We start from the raw sequence: 14,103 nt of genomic DNA, 5'->3' as shown, positions 1-14,103 counted from the left end.
TCCACTATTCCCTGTCTTTTTTACTTTTGTATCTCTGATGTCTAGCACTATGCTTTGCATAGGTAAATATCAATCAATATCTGTTGCATAATAAATGAATAAATGCAATAATTCAGTTGAGGTATTTGCAAATCCTGATTAGTATGTGTACAAATAGAACAAATAATTAGAAGGAAAATCAAAATAAATTTGCACCATAAAGGCTCATATTCATTTTTTTCCTTCCTTATTTGAAGAACAAATAGTTTTAAAAAATGTAGTATTTGAGATTTCCAAATAGAATATACCATTTGGGGTTCTAAACTGTCTAGATTACAAAGCTTAGTGATCAGTGTTTCATCGCAAGAGGGGACATGTAAATATATGAGTGTTCTGATAGACAAAAATATGTGTGCTATAGGAGCACATAGAAAAGGCACAAAGCTGACATCGTGCTGACAAGTGGAAGACAGGAAAGAGATTGTTCCAAGAAGAGTCTTGTCTATATACATATCCTACTTTGATCTACTATCTAAGTTTAAAGTAATCTGGTTTGGGGCGCCTGGGTGGCTCAGTTGGTTAAGCGGCCGACTTCGGCTCAGGTCATGATCTCGCGGTCCGTGAGTTCGAGCCCCGCGTCGGGCTCTGTGGTGACAGCTCAGAGCCTGGAGCCTGTTTCAGATTCTGTGTCTCCCTCTCTCTGACCCTTCCCTGTTCATGCTCTGTCTCTTCCTGTCTCAAAAATAAATAAAACGTTTAAAAAAAATTAAAAAAAATAAAGTAATCTGGTTTATCTGCAGTCCTTGTTAAACTTGAGAGTCCCCAGTGAGTGATTTGCAGAGTACCTTTTAAGGGACTCACTGGCATAAACTCCAAGGGTTAACTTCATATCAAGAATCTATCAATATCAACTTTGTCCACTCATTAGATACTCTCATTTCAGTAATGCCAAAGAAATGTGAATATGTAATATGATTATATTGCTGTGAAATGGACTTATATAAGCTCATGCCTTAAAATGTGAAATGAATGTATCTGCTTTTTCAAAAAGCAAAGAGTAAATATTTCTTAAGTTAAAATGTTCATGACCTTGTGGAATTTGTGTTGCACATAAATTAAACAAATACTACTTAATATATTGCTTTGAGGCAAATTCCAACAAAAACATAATTCTTAAGATAAATGATAATTTCCGCACATGAAAGAGTATAAGTTAAATCCAATCAATATCCTTAAACAGTAGGTGCTCTGTCATTTTCTATTTTGTTATATAGGCTGTAATTACAACAAACAGAATTATGTTCTGATATGCCATATTGTTTTTTTCTTAATTTTAATGATTGAACACTCAGCAGTAAATGTCTTCTGTTGGTGAGTCTTCAAACATGACAGATAAGCTTACCTTGTCAGTGATAAGGAAAAGATCAGTTGTTTATACATGTAGAATTATATCAAAGATCAAGTATTGAGCTTTGGAGCATACCATGTGAGATATCAAACTAAAACACAAGGAAAAGAATAATCAAAAAGGGAAGAGGAGAAGCAGGAGAGAGTAGTGTCATTTCAATTTGTAAGAGTTTCAAGTTGTAATAGGTGATTTGGAATCAAAAAGGATCATTTAATTTGTCAAGAATAGAGGAAAAGGCATAATACTTAAGAGAGTGATGTCATTATGTATATGCAGGAGGAGTAGGGAGAGTAGTTAGATTTTAAGGAGTTAAAAGAAAATTTATATAGAAAGTTATTGTAGCCCACATAGGATAGATTCCTTGGCAAGGAGCGTGGTCCAGATTATAGTTGCGGTTTAATATCCATCCCCCTTTTAATTCTGGCTAAATGACTATATTTCCAAGCCACATTTGCAGGTCAGTGAGTGTACGTGACCCAGTTCTGGCCAATGAGATGTAAAAGGAAGTGTTACAAAGAATTTTCAGGAAGAATCACGAAGGCTGCTTAAAGAAAGTTGGATAGGGCACTCTTCTGTCATTTTCCTCTTTCTCCCACAGCAGGCCTGGAGGTCAGTGCAATAGTTGGAGTTGTGGTAGCTATCTTTGAGGGGTAACCTTGAAGATAAAACCACGAACTGAGGAAGGTGGAACAGAAAAATAGGAACTTGGATTTATGGAGACACTGTGGATCTACCATATGAGCCCTAGATTTCGATCCTGGCTTCTTTTACATAAAAGACAAATAAACTATTATGTTTAAGAAAATATTTTTTTAAATTTTTGTTTTATACCTTAACTTAATCTTTCTCACAGAGACTGATGCTGTACCTTCGGGGCTCTTGAATTTCTACGAAGTATTTACCGGTCACGGGCTTCTAAAGTGAAAGAGAAAGGAAAACTATACTTTGATGATTTGAATCTTTTAAACACATAGCACTGACTTGTTCTACTTTTAAATCAAGGAGATAAGGCATATTGCGAACACTAATCTATGTTTATTTCACTGTTAATGAATGCATGTGTGGTCTTGAAGAAAGACCGTATATGGAGACAGACAAGTGATACTCTGAAGCATATGAGCTAGGTTATACTGTGGCAACGAACTCAACGAACACGGTGGCAACATTTCAGTGACTTGAAATTTCTTGCTTGCTGTACATGTTCAACATGGGTTGGTTCAGGGCTCTTTTCCATGTGGTCACACCACATCATATGATATCTGCTTCGCACAGAAGGGGAAGAATGCTCTAGATAGTTGAGCACCAGTATTTACTGCTGGTGACACATACCTTGCCTCACATTTCATTTGTCAGAACTGCTTATAAGATAATGACTGACTTTAAGAGGTAGGAAAATGTAGTCTCCCTCATACCCAGAATCAGAAGAAAAGAGGATATTGGGAAACATTAGCAATATCTACTACCCTACTAAAATGTGAGAGTCTATGTGGAAGCATTTAATGCACAATGATGATGTTTTTATCTTTTGATTACAACATTTCACTATTATTACAGCAGTGCCTCCTTATCTCCAGTTTTGTTTTTCACAGTTTTGGTTACCCATGACTGACTACAGTCCTGAAGCAGATGATCCTCCTTCTGATGTATCACCAGAAGATCAATAGTGGTCTAACGCTACCTTAACCTCACAATGCCTTCGTCATTCACCTCACTTCACCTCACCATGTAGGCATTTTATCATCTTGCATCAGCACAGGAAGAAGGGTGAGTACAGTACAATATTTTGAGAGAGAAGCCACATTCATATAACTTTTATTACAGTATATTGTTATAATTTTTCTATTTTATTATTAGTTATTGCTGTTAACTTCTTACTGTGCCTAATTTACAAGTTAAACTTTATCATAGGTGTGTATGCATAGGAAAAAGATTGCATATTTGATATGATTCATGTTTTCTGGCATCTACTGTGGTTCTTGAAATGTATCCCACACAGATATGAGGGATTGCTGTAAATTAATTTTTTTAAGAAAGGTTTTCCTCCAGAAAGAAAAAATATAAAAGATTTCCAAATAAGAATGCCTACAAAGTTAATCTCTCTTTAGCAGGTGTGAGGGAATTTGAGAAATAACAATTCTCTTTGCTTGAGAAGATGAGCATTAAATCCTAAAGATTCACAAGCACCTACATGTTTTGTTTTTCCATTCGTTTAGCAGATAGAGATTGGTCATCTCTTAAGTGTAGTTTAGATAAGACCTACTGAAACCAGAGCATAGGGGAAAGGATATGAGAAGGGAAATGGACATAACTCTAAATATTTCTAGAATTCTCCATCAAAACATAATTTTATTCAGAAAACAACAACTACATTATAGCCTCCAAATGCATTTAAGTTATCAGATAGTTCTTGGAAACTAATTATATTATCATGATTAGAATACTGCAGTGACATATATCCCAGATGCGGGATTTTTAAAATAATATCTAAGTAAAGAAATAAGATTTCTTTTTGGATAAGATTTTGAGAAGACTTTCCTTACCAGCTGATGCTAGCTAGCTACATGAACATTTCAAACATTTCCTAGCAATAACATAACAATGTGGCTATTTTTCACAAAACACAAGATTCACTGGCATTTTATTTATTTTATTTAAGTTTATTTATTTATTTTGAGAAAGAGAGAGAAAGAGAGAGAAAGAGTGGGAGCAGAGGAGGGGCAGAGAGAGAGGGGGAGAGAGAGAGAGAATCCCAAGCAGGCTCTGCACTGTCAGCATGCCCAATGCAGGGCTTGAAATGGGGTTCCATCAGGGTTCCACATGGGGCTAGAACTTACAAACCAGGAGACCATGACCTGAGCTGAAATCAAAAGCAGGATGCTTAACTGACTGAGCCCCAAGATCCACTGAGTTTTAATTCAAGAGTCATCAATCTCATTTTGTTTCCTTAAAATGGTATTTACTGAGCTGCTCTAAAGTATCACTGTACCAGAATCTCTTATGACAGACTCATTGCAATATAAGACAACTTTTTAAACAATAAATTGGGAAAAACCTATCATGGGAAATATATTATTAAAGAAATTGCCAATTATGCTCTAAATGTTTTACAAATATTTGAAAAAGTATTTTTCCCAGTTCTTTTTATTTCTTTAGGATAGATGACTTGAAATGGAAATATTAATTCAAAGTGTACAAGCACAAATTTAAAAGAACAAATTCAATACATGAAATTGCTTTCAGAAACTTATACTAATTTATACTCCAACATATAGTCAGTCTATTGATACCTCTTTATTTTGGTTTAAAAATCATACCAAAAGTTATTCTATTTCTTTGCTATTTTTTCTACCAATTTTAGGCTAAAACACCCCTTCCTATTGAGAAACCACATTATTATGTACCTATATTTAATGCTAGTATAATGGTTTGTTTTATTCTCTTGCTTCCAATCTAGTTATTTAATATTTACTTTAATTATTCCTTCTTTACTGCATACACTTAACCCAGAATAGTGTATTCTCATGGTGGATGTGAAATAAATGTTTGTAGAATAAATGATCACTATGGTTATTTTTACCTTTAAAGCATCTGGGGAATTTTCTGTGGCTTAACAAGATCTTGCAAATCAATTTTGTTTTTGACAACTCATTATTTTTTTATTATGAAAACATAGCTACTTAAATTTCATGTTCAAATCATTTGATTAAAAATGTCATTAACTCTTCATTCCTACTAATTAAAACTATAACAGTTCAGTTCAGCAAACAACATTATCAGTAGGCTGTCAACAGAAAAGTTTTGAAAAAAAACTTAATGCAAGAAAACAATTTTGGTACAGCAGTCCTGTTCAATTGCTATTATTTCTAGTTACCTATGTGATTGCTTTTTTACAAAATGTATACTTTGATATCAATACAGCTAGAGAAGGATAGGTAAGCTTCATGAGACCCTATAAGTAAATTTTTATAGCACTTATTTCTTTGTGACAGCTACACAAAATTTTTGCCACAACCAATGATCTCAACCTATATACCTGTGAGAGAAAAGAAAATAGGCATCTTTTAAAAATCAAGAGACAGTGCAGAAAAAAAGAGAGAAAAGTCAGGTTTTGAGTAGGGAATACTAGATAAGTCTAGGCCAGCAACTAATTTAAGTGGCACCAATTTCTTTTTCTTTGTGTTTTGGACAAATATTTTTATTAAAGAATAAAACAATATGGAAAAGTGAATAGATCATCAGCTTTATGAGTTTTATAAAGTGAAAATATCAAAAACCACCTCTCAGATCAGGCTGTAGAAGAACCCTATAAGAACCTAAGAAGGTTCTTAGGTGTCTCCTCCCAGACATTATTGTTCCCACCTTTATAAAATGTAACCACTATTCTCAATTCAATCACCATAATAGCTTGTTGGTATTTGCATTTTATATAAATGGAAACATGTGATATGTATGTATTCTATTGCACTTGGTTTTTTTTTTGCTCAATATTGTAATTGTGATATTCATATGGTTGCATGCAATGGCTGTTAATTTTTTTTTTACTGCTATTTATTATTTTATTGTATGACTACACCACGATTTATCCATTCTACTGTTGATGGACATTTGGTTGTTTTCAGTTTTTGATCTATTACAAATAAAGGTGTTGGGACCCTCTTCTATTTGTCCTTTGGAGAATATATAGATGTATGTATTGGATACACCTGTTGAGTAAATAGCTAGGAATGAAATTTGCTTAGTAAAAAAGTATGGTATAAGTTGTATGAGCTTTAATTTTCATTAACATCAAACTAGGTCCTTTGTAAATTAACAGGTATCCATTTTATTAAAAATAAAACAAAAACTAATGAACTGGCTACCAAGAATATATAAATGTGAAACATTTTAAAAAGCTGTATTAATGAAAGAATTCTGCTTGTATTTATTGTGGTCAAAGGTAAGTGCACCTAAAATATATCATGGTATATTAACAATTCTGATGACATAAAAATACTTAGGGCATTTTCTCCTTTGTGTCTGAGACTGAGAAAATAAGCTGATTTGGTTTTCTTAATATATTATTTGGCTTGGCTTGCATTGTCAAAAGGCAATGCTTACTTGTGTTATTTATATTAATTTTGATAAATGAAAAATTCATAAGGATAAAAGTGGACCATAGAAGATAAAAATTAGCTCTGTCACAGAAAATTTAATGCCAGTGTTTACTTCCTGAAGATATTAAGTATATTTCATGTTTTGTTTCTCACAGCAAAATCTGGTTACAATTTCAGAACAAAAAGGGAAATAGTTCCTTTGTAGAGACTGATATTTCTTGGGGAGAGAAAACACACATAGTAAACCAATGTTTTGTCTCAGAAATAACTGCTAAATCAGTCCTTCAAATATCCATACATCTATTTTTAAAGTATAATTTGAATTTCTCTGAGTTATTAATAAATAACATGTTTATAAGAAGAATGTCAGCAGGCAAATAATTATAATTCAGAGGAATGAACAAAAATATAATATGTATGCAAATTAAAAAGTATTAAAAATAGGTAAAATAGAATACAGTGTCCCCAAGAAAAAAAGAAGGTGGTCAACTACCATATCTCAGTGGTTATGTCAGCCAGCCTAGCACATGGTAGGTAGCTAAATTTTTAAAAACTAGAATGTTAGAGAACTGAAGCATATTGCAATAAGATATTACCTTAATCTTACTAGTAGTTAACCTCCTGAGGCCTGCATTATGATTTAGCTTTATGACATATGCCAGTTTATTCTTACCCAGTCTCTCTGGGCCTATAGGAAAAACATCAGCATGAGACAAAACCTATAAAGGCTAAGTGACCTACCCAAGGCCTGAAGTGATTTAATATTTCTGGGCCTCATTTCTAGATCTTAAAATGAAAGAAAGGTTTCCTGCCAAGAATTTAAAACAGCTATTTTGTCTAAATTCTCCTTGAAACTGAGCACGTGGTAGGTAAGAACCACGTCTGACACATTTGGGTTTCCAGTGCTCGACGCCCTACCTGTTACATAGGAGGTATTAGTCAATATCCCACAGTAGTATCAGTGTTGGTTACTCTCCTAAATTTTTATGTTTTTTTGTTTGTTTGTCTTTTGCCTTAAGCATACGAAGCACCATTACAAAATCCTATTTTACTAGATATTTTAGGGAAGATTTCAATACTGCCAGGTGCAGGGTAACAATGAGAGTATGATAAATGCAGTCTTCTGGTATGGTGAAGTCTTTGGATTAGGTATAGTTACTAATTCTAGAAATGCAAGTACCCCATTTAGGATATGAGGCATGGGTCGTATTCATAGATAATAAAATAATAATAATAATAATAATAATAATAATGATGTGTGATATAAAATATACACAATGGAAATTATAAGTGGTTGGACACACAAGCATATTGTTTTTAATTCTAGCAAAATGTTCATCTAACACATATTTAATGATATATATAATCATTTATTCTCAAATGATAATTAGATACAAGTGTAAGCAATTCATATAAAGTACTATAATTAGAACATTTTTTTTTCTTCTTTAAAAAAGGTTTTTTCCGGGGCATAAAATTAGTATCAGTGTTGACTATTTATTTATTTATTTATTTATTTGAAGTGCAGTTGACATACAATATCATATTAATTTCAGGTGTACAACATAGCACACCTTTCATATTTATACATTACAAAGTAATCATGATAAATCTAGCTACCACCTGTCACCATACAAAGTTGTTACATATTATTAACTATATTCCTTATGTGGTACATTTAATCCCTGTGTCTTATTTATTTTATAACTGGAAGTTTGTACCCTTGAATACTCTTCCCCTATTTCTTCTCCACCCATAACCCGCCCCTCTGGCAACCATCAGATTGTTCTCTGTGTCTATGAGTCTGTTTCTGTTTTGTTTGTTCATTTTTTTTTTTTTTAGATTCCACGTATAAGTGAACTAGTATGCTATTTGTTATTTCTCTGACCTATTCCACTTAGCATAATACCCTCTAAGTCCATCAATGTTGTTGCAAATGGCAAGATTTCATTCTTTTTATGGCTGAGTAATATTCCCCCATATAAATATATATCACATAATCTTTATTCACCTATTAATGGACAGTTAGGTTTTTTTTTTCATACATTGGCTCTTGTAAATAATGCTACAATGAACATAGGAGTGCCTCTATCTTTTTGAATTAGTGTTTACATTTTTTTTCAGATAAATATCCAGAAGCGGAATTACTGGATTGCATGGTAGTTCTCTTTTTGATTTTTTGAGGAATCTCCATACTGTTTCCCATCTTTTCTCTACCATTGTTAATTTCTACCACCAGCACATGAGGGTTCCCTTTTCTCTACATACTTGCCAACACTTGTTATTTCTTACTTTTTTGATAATAGCCATTTTGACAGGTGTGAGATGGTATTTCACTATACTTTTGATTTGCATTTCTCTGGTGATTAGCGATTTGAACACTTTTCATTGTCTGTTGGCCATCTGTGTATCTTTTTTGGAGAAATGTCTATTCAGATCCTCTGCCCAATTTATTTGGATTGCTTCTTTTTTGTAAATTTTGAGTTTCTGGATTCTTTATATATCTTGGATATTAGTCTCTTATCAGTTACAGCATTCACAAATATCTTTTCCCATTCAGTAGATCACCTTTTGGTCTTATTGATGGTTTCCCTCACTGTGCAAAAGTTTTTTAGTTTAATGCAGTTCCATTTGTTTATTTTTATTTTTGTTGTCCTTGCTTGAGGAGACAGATCCAAAAAATATTACTTAGACCAATGTCTAAGAGTTTACTGCCTGTTTTCTTTTAGTAGTTTTATGCTTCTGGTCTTACATTTAAGTCTTTAACCTATTTTGAATGTATTTTTGTATATGGTGTAAGAAAGTGGTCCAGTTTCATTCCTTTGCATCTAGTTGTCCAGCTTTTCCAACGCTATTTATTTATTTATTTATTTATTTATTTATTTATTTAAAAGAGATTGTCTTGAGGCCCCTGGGTGGCTCAGTCAGTTAAGTGTCTGACTGGGCTCAGGTCATGATCTTGAGGTTTGTGAATTTGAGCCCCATGTTGGGCTCTGTGCTGACAGCTTGGAGCCTGGAGACTGCTTTGGATTCCTTGTCTTCTCTTTCTCTACCCCTTCCCTGCTCACACTGTCTCCCTCTCTCTCAAAAATAAGTAAACATTAAAAAAGAAATTTTAAAGTGATTGTCTTTTTGCCACTGTATGTCCTTGCCCCTTTTGTTGTAGATTAATTGACCGTATAAGTGTGGGTTTATTTCTGAGCTCTCTATTCTGTTTTATTGATCTATGTGCCTGTTTTTGTGTCAGCACCACATTATTTTAATAACTATAACTTGGTAATACAGTTTGAAATTAGGGAGCATGATATCTCTTTATCTGATATTATTAAATGTTTGGTCATCATGGAAACTTCTATATGCTGCCTCTTGTTCAGAGAAAACCTCGGGTCTTACTTCAGAATACATGGGGTTTTGTTGTCTCAGGAAATTCCATTCTGTCTTACTTATACTTATTAAAATAGACATCTCATCATACATTCATCCATTTTTAATCCATCTATGAATTCATCCAACCATGTACCCACCATCCATCCATTGATCAATCTATGCACTCACTCAATTTATCAACTCATTATTGAGAACATAATTTAATCCAGGCTTACAATGTTGGAGAGACATACATTTAACCCAATTATAATATACTGAAGTAAGTATAATAAATAAGTTGCATAAATATGCATCACAAAGTTGGTTGAGAATAGCAAAAATTACCAGCAAGAGGTACCTAAGAATTTCAGGATGATGTGAGAAGACAGAATGGAAGAAATGACTTGTGTAGAGGTATGAAAGAATGTGAAGAATGGATAAAGCAAATTTGCTGCTTCTATGAGAGTATGTATGTGTGTGTTCAGGGAGTCAGGAAAAAGGGGGTAATAAGAAATGAGGCTGGAAAATTGATGCCATCAGATCTCAAAGGGTTCTATATGCTGTATTGGGTATTACTGAGTTAAAATAAAGTCTTTATAGGACAGATGTGAATTCATAAGCTCAAAAAGCAAATATTATCATGGGATCGTGATATCCATTAAGAAATTTAAAATGGCTTTTATTTTTTACTGTCAAATTAAACTGAATAAGCTTTCCTGTCTGACAAGTTTGAAATCATATGTGGTCTGTAAATTGAAGAAGTTATTTAAAGTGAGAGAATTACAAAAAGTGATCCACACATAGTTTACATGCTAAGTTGAGGGATTAAATTAATAAAAATAAATAACTTGGGGAGCCTGGGTGGCTCAGTGTGTTGAGCATCTGATTTCGGCTCAGGTCATGACCTCACGGTTTGTGGGTTTGAGCTCCATGTTGGGCTCTGTGCCGACAGCTTAGAGCCTGGAGCTTGCTTTGGATTCTGTGTCTCCCTCTCTCTGCCCCTCCCCTACTCACGCTCTGTTTCTCTCTCTCTCAAAAATAAATAAAAACAATTTAAAAAAAATAACCTGAATATTAGGACAATAAGATTGATTAACAATGGTTACTTCTTTAGGGGTGGATTATAGGAAACTTTTGCATTTTATTTGTACATCCTTATAGTACTTGTAATTTTATATCAACAATATTATATTGATTTAATAAACATAAAAAAGTGAAATAATTTCCTATTTAAGGAAAAGTTTGAAGAAAACTATTACTATAATGGGATATTCTAAAAGCTGAAAGTTCAGCTTAATTACATTTCAGAGACTTTGTTAAATTTTCCTTATTTGATAAATGCTTTGTAGGCTTCACCAATTTTAGCAGCATTGTAATCTTAGTAAGGAGCCCTCTAACAGAGCTATGTACCTAGCAATTCTGATTAAATTTCACCTTAGAGAGCATTCAATATTATTCGTTACAGAAATAAGAACTCAGAAAAATCTAAAGACATGACGCAAGTCCTTTGCTTAATTGAAATAATGATAGCAAACATCCACCAATATTATGAACGAGTGCAAACTATTATGAACTAGTTTAGACAAAACTCTTGTTAATTTCATGAACAAAATCAAAACTAGTTTGAAGATCTCTTTTAGATGAACAAACCGTTTCTATGACAGGATATTCTAAAATAAATGTGTAACGGATATACAGTGGAGAACAGATAAAATTTTAAATGATTAAATTTTGATGCCAAGATCATTTACATAGTCCAAAAATTTAAGGTAGGTAGATCTACTTTTAAATTTAAATGATTTAGAGTTCTTTCAGCTAATTAATTTGAATAAAGATACAAAGAATGTTCTATCCTGGACGACATGATATAATAATGTCTAGCACTGTGGTTGGAACACATTAGGCAATCAGACAAAAGGGTAGATGGACTGTAAATACCTTCCCTGAAGCTCTTTTAGGTTCCAGGTCCCTCTGCATTCTTTAGGAGGATGTCCAGGCTGCAGCTGTGACCATTAATTAGCATACGTATTGAACAGGTAAGGCCCCTTTTTGTTAATGGCTCTGGGATGAAAGAGAATGACAGGTAAACAGTCAGAGGTCTTAGATGAAGCAGCACTGGGAGAAAGCAGCATTCAGAGGCCAGTAGGCCATCTGTCATTCCCTAGCAATGTCATTGTCCCAAAGTGGATGAAATCAATGATTCACAACAGTTTCTCTTTCCCATTTTATTTTAAAAGTATTTATAATTTAGCAATATAGGTGACATTTTAAAGCACTCTTCTGGTAAATACTTCTTTTGGAAGGGCTTCAATTCATTACTACTATAAATCACTTTCTCATCACACCGGCTAGTGTTTCTTTCCCCCCATCTCTCCTTTTGGTACAGTGTTATTAACCCATATCTTACTTCTACTGCATTTCCCTGAACTGTTAGAAAAATGCATGAAAAACTTCATCAAAGTGTTAACTTCATTTTAAGGAACTTTTAAAAATGATGAATGCTCACTACATAAAAGGTTTTTGATCTACAACACTTTTACCTACTTAATCTGGAAAATAACAGGAAATTTAAAGATGATAGTTGAAAACTATGAGAACACAGGAACCACTTAGTTGAACTTAGTACCTTTTTTCCTATAAAGTGAACTTGCTATAAATTTGCTAAAGTCCAAAGATATGTTTTGTATTGTGGGGAAATTAGTCCCAACAATCAAACCAATGTTTCTGAAGGAAACATCAGTGGAGTATATACTTCATATATATGTTTCACATATATTATCTCATTACAATTTCACAAGAATCTCTTTGGATTAATACTTTTAACTTCATGCTATCAACAGAGAAGTTAAATAGCTTGGTCAGAGTTACCCAATTACTAAAAGGCAAGCTCACATCTGTTTGTGCCCACTCTACGTTTGTGCATAATACGTGCTTGTGCCTTTTCACTATAGCTGCCTCTGAGTAGATAATATTTACAATAATTTTTGAGTTTTACAAACTACTTAATCCCTTTAATCCCTTATGGCTAATATCTAATTCAATATTTTATTTATTTGTTTATTTTTAATATTAGTATTTTTTTTTGAGAGAGAGAGAAAGCACACATGTGTGAGAAAGTTGGGGAGGGGCTGACAGAGGGAGAGAAAGAGAGAGAGAGAGAGAGAGAGAGAAAATCTTAAGCGTGCTGAGCATGGACCCCAATGAGCGGCTCAAACATGACCATGAGATCATGACCTGAGCCGAAATCAAGAGTTGGATGCTCAATGGATTGAGCCACCCAGGTGCCTCTCTAATTCAATATTTTGGGTCATCAGCAGAAATAGTACTTACTATTCATACTAGTCACTGGGCCTTAATCATAAGCCAGGCCCCATGCTACTGGTATTATACACACTATCCTATTCTCTCAAAAATTCTTAGAGGTGGTTAATAACAACCAACATTTGTGTAGCCCTTCTAATGTGCTTGTGATTTTTCTCAGCACCTTACACATGTTAACTCACTTACACATGTTAACTCACTTAATTTCATATGGTGGTTCTTATTTTTCCACATTTTGCAATTGAGAAACATGAGGCAAAAGGAAATTGGTATCTTGGTCAAGGTAAGCCAGCTGGTAGGAGCAGAGATGAGATTCACATCCAGATTATCTGGCTCCAGAGTCTTTGTTCTTTACTTTGTTGTTGTTGTTGTTTTATTTATCTTTTTTAAAAATTTTGTTGTTGTTGTTGTTGTTTTAAAGAGTAAACAATTTAGGAAAGTTAAGTCACTTGAGGAAGATGATTTAGGGATAAATGATCAAGTAAAGCCTGTAACATAATGTGTACACACAAGTGACTGATTTCAAGGAACTATATGCATCTTGCTTATGCAATATCATAATAAAATTAATGATACAACTTATATTCGTTGATGACTATGTTTCGTCTCCTTAGAGGAAGAGTGCAAAGCATAACTCTCTGAGATCAGTCAGGATGAGTCTTATGAAAAAATCATAGATTGCTGTCATGTATTGCAAAGCAGTGTTGTTCTAAAGGACAATTAGCATAGGTCTGGTTTTTATACAAACATACAAAATTTGTACTAACAAGCTAAATATTCCCAGGCCATGCTTAAAAACTTCTTTGTGTGGTCAGGTGTTTTAGCAGTTACTTGCTGCTGTTGACATGGTGTTTAAACCTAGCAGTCCTTAATTTGGTATGTTAGAGTCAAGTGTCAAAAAGATGAGACAATTGGTAGTGTTTCTCAAATGAGAAT

General features: G+C 33.6%; 1 protein-coding gene across 4 annotated transcripts in view; it reads right to left on the bottom strand.

Annotated features, from left to right (window-relative positions):
- HTR1F (5-hydroxytryptamine receptor 1F) overlaps window positions 1–14,103 on the bottom strand; it is a 153,859-nt gene that overhangs the window by 50,896 nt on the left and 88,860 nt on the right. For 3 of the 4 annotated variants that reach the window (XM_053220701.1, XM_053220702.1, XM_053220703.1), the window contains one exon: window positions 11,785–11,907. The gene's annotated coding sequence lies outside the window, so the exon portion shown is untranslated. Of the gene's footprint in view, window positions 1–7,293; window positions 11,908–14,103 lie in introns of those variants that run through there. The other variant, XR_003426807.2, reaches the window with a different exon arrangement.

Source organism: Acinonyx jubatus, chromosome C2 (genome assembly GCF_027475565.1).
Source record: "Acinonyx jubatus isolate Ajub_Pintada_27869175 chromosome C2, VMU_Ajub_asm_v1.0, whole genome shotgun sequence".
NCBI classification, from domain to species: domain Eukaryota; kingdom Metazoa; phylum Chordata; class Mammalia; order Carnivora; family Felidae; genus Acinonyx; species Acinonyx jubatus.
The sequence above is the reverse complement of the archived record's forward strand: the minus strand, read 5'-3'. Positions and strand labels throughout refer to the sequence as shown.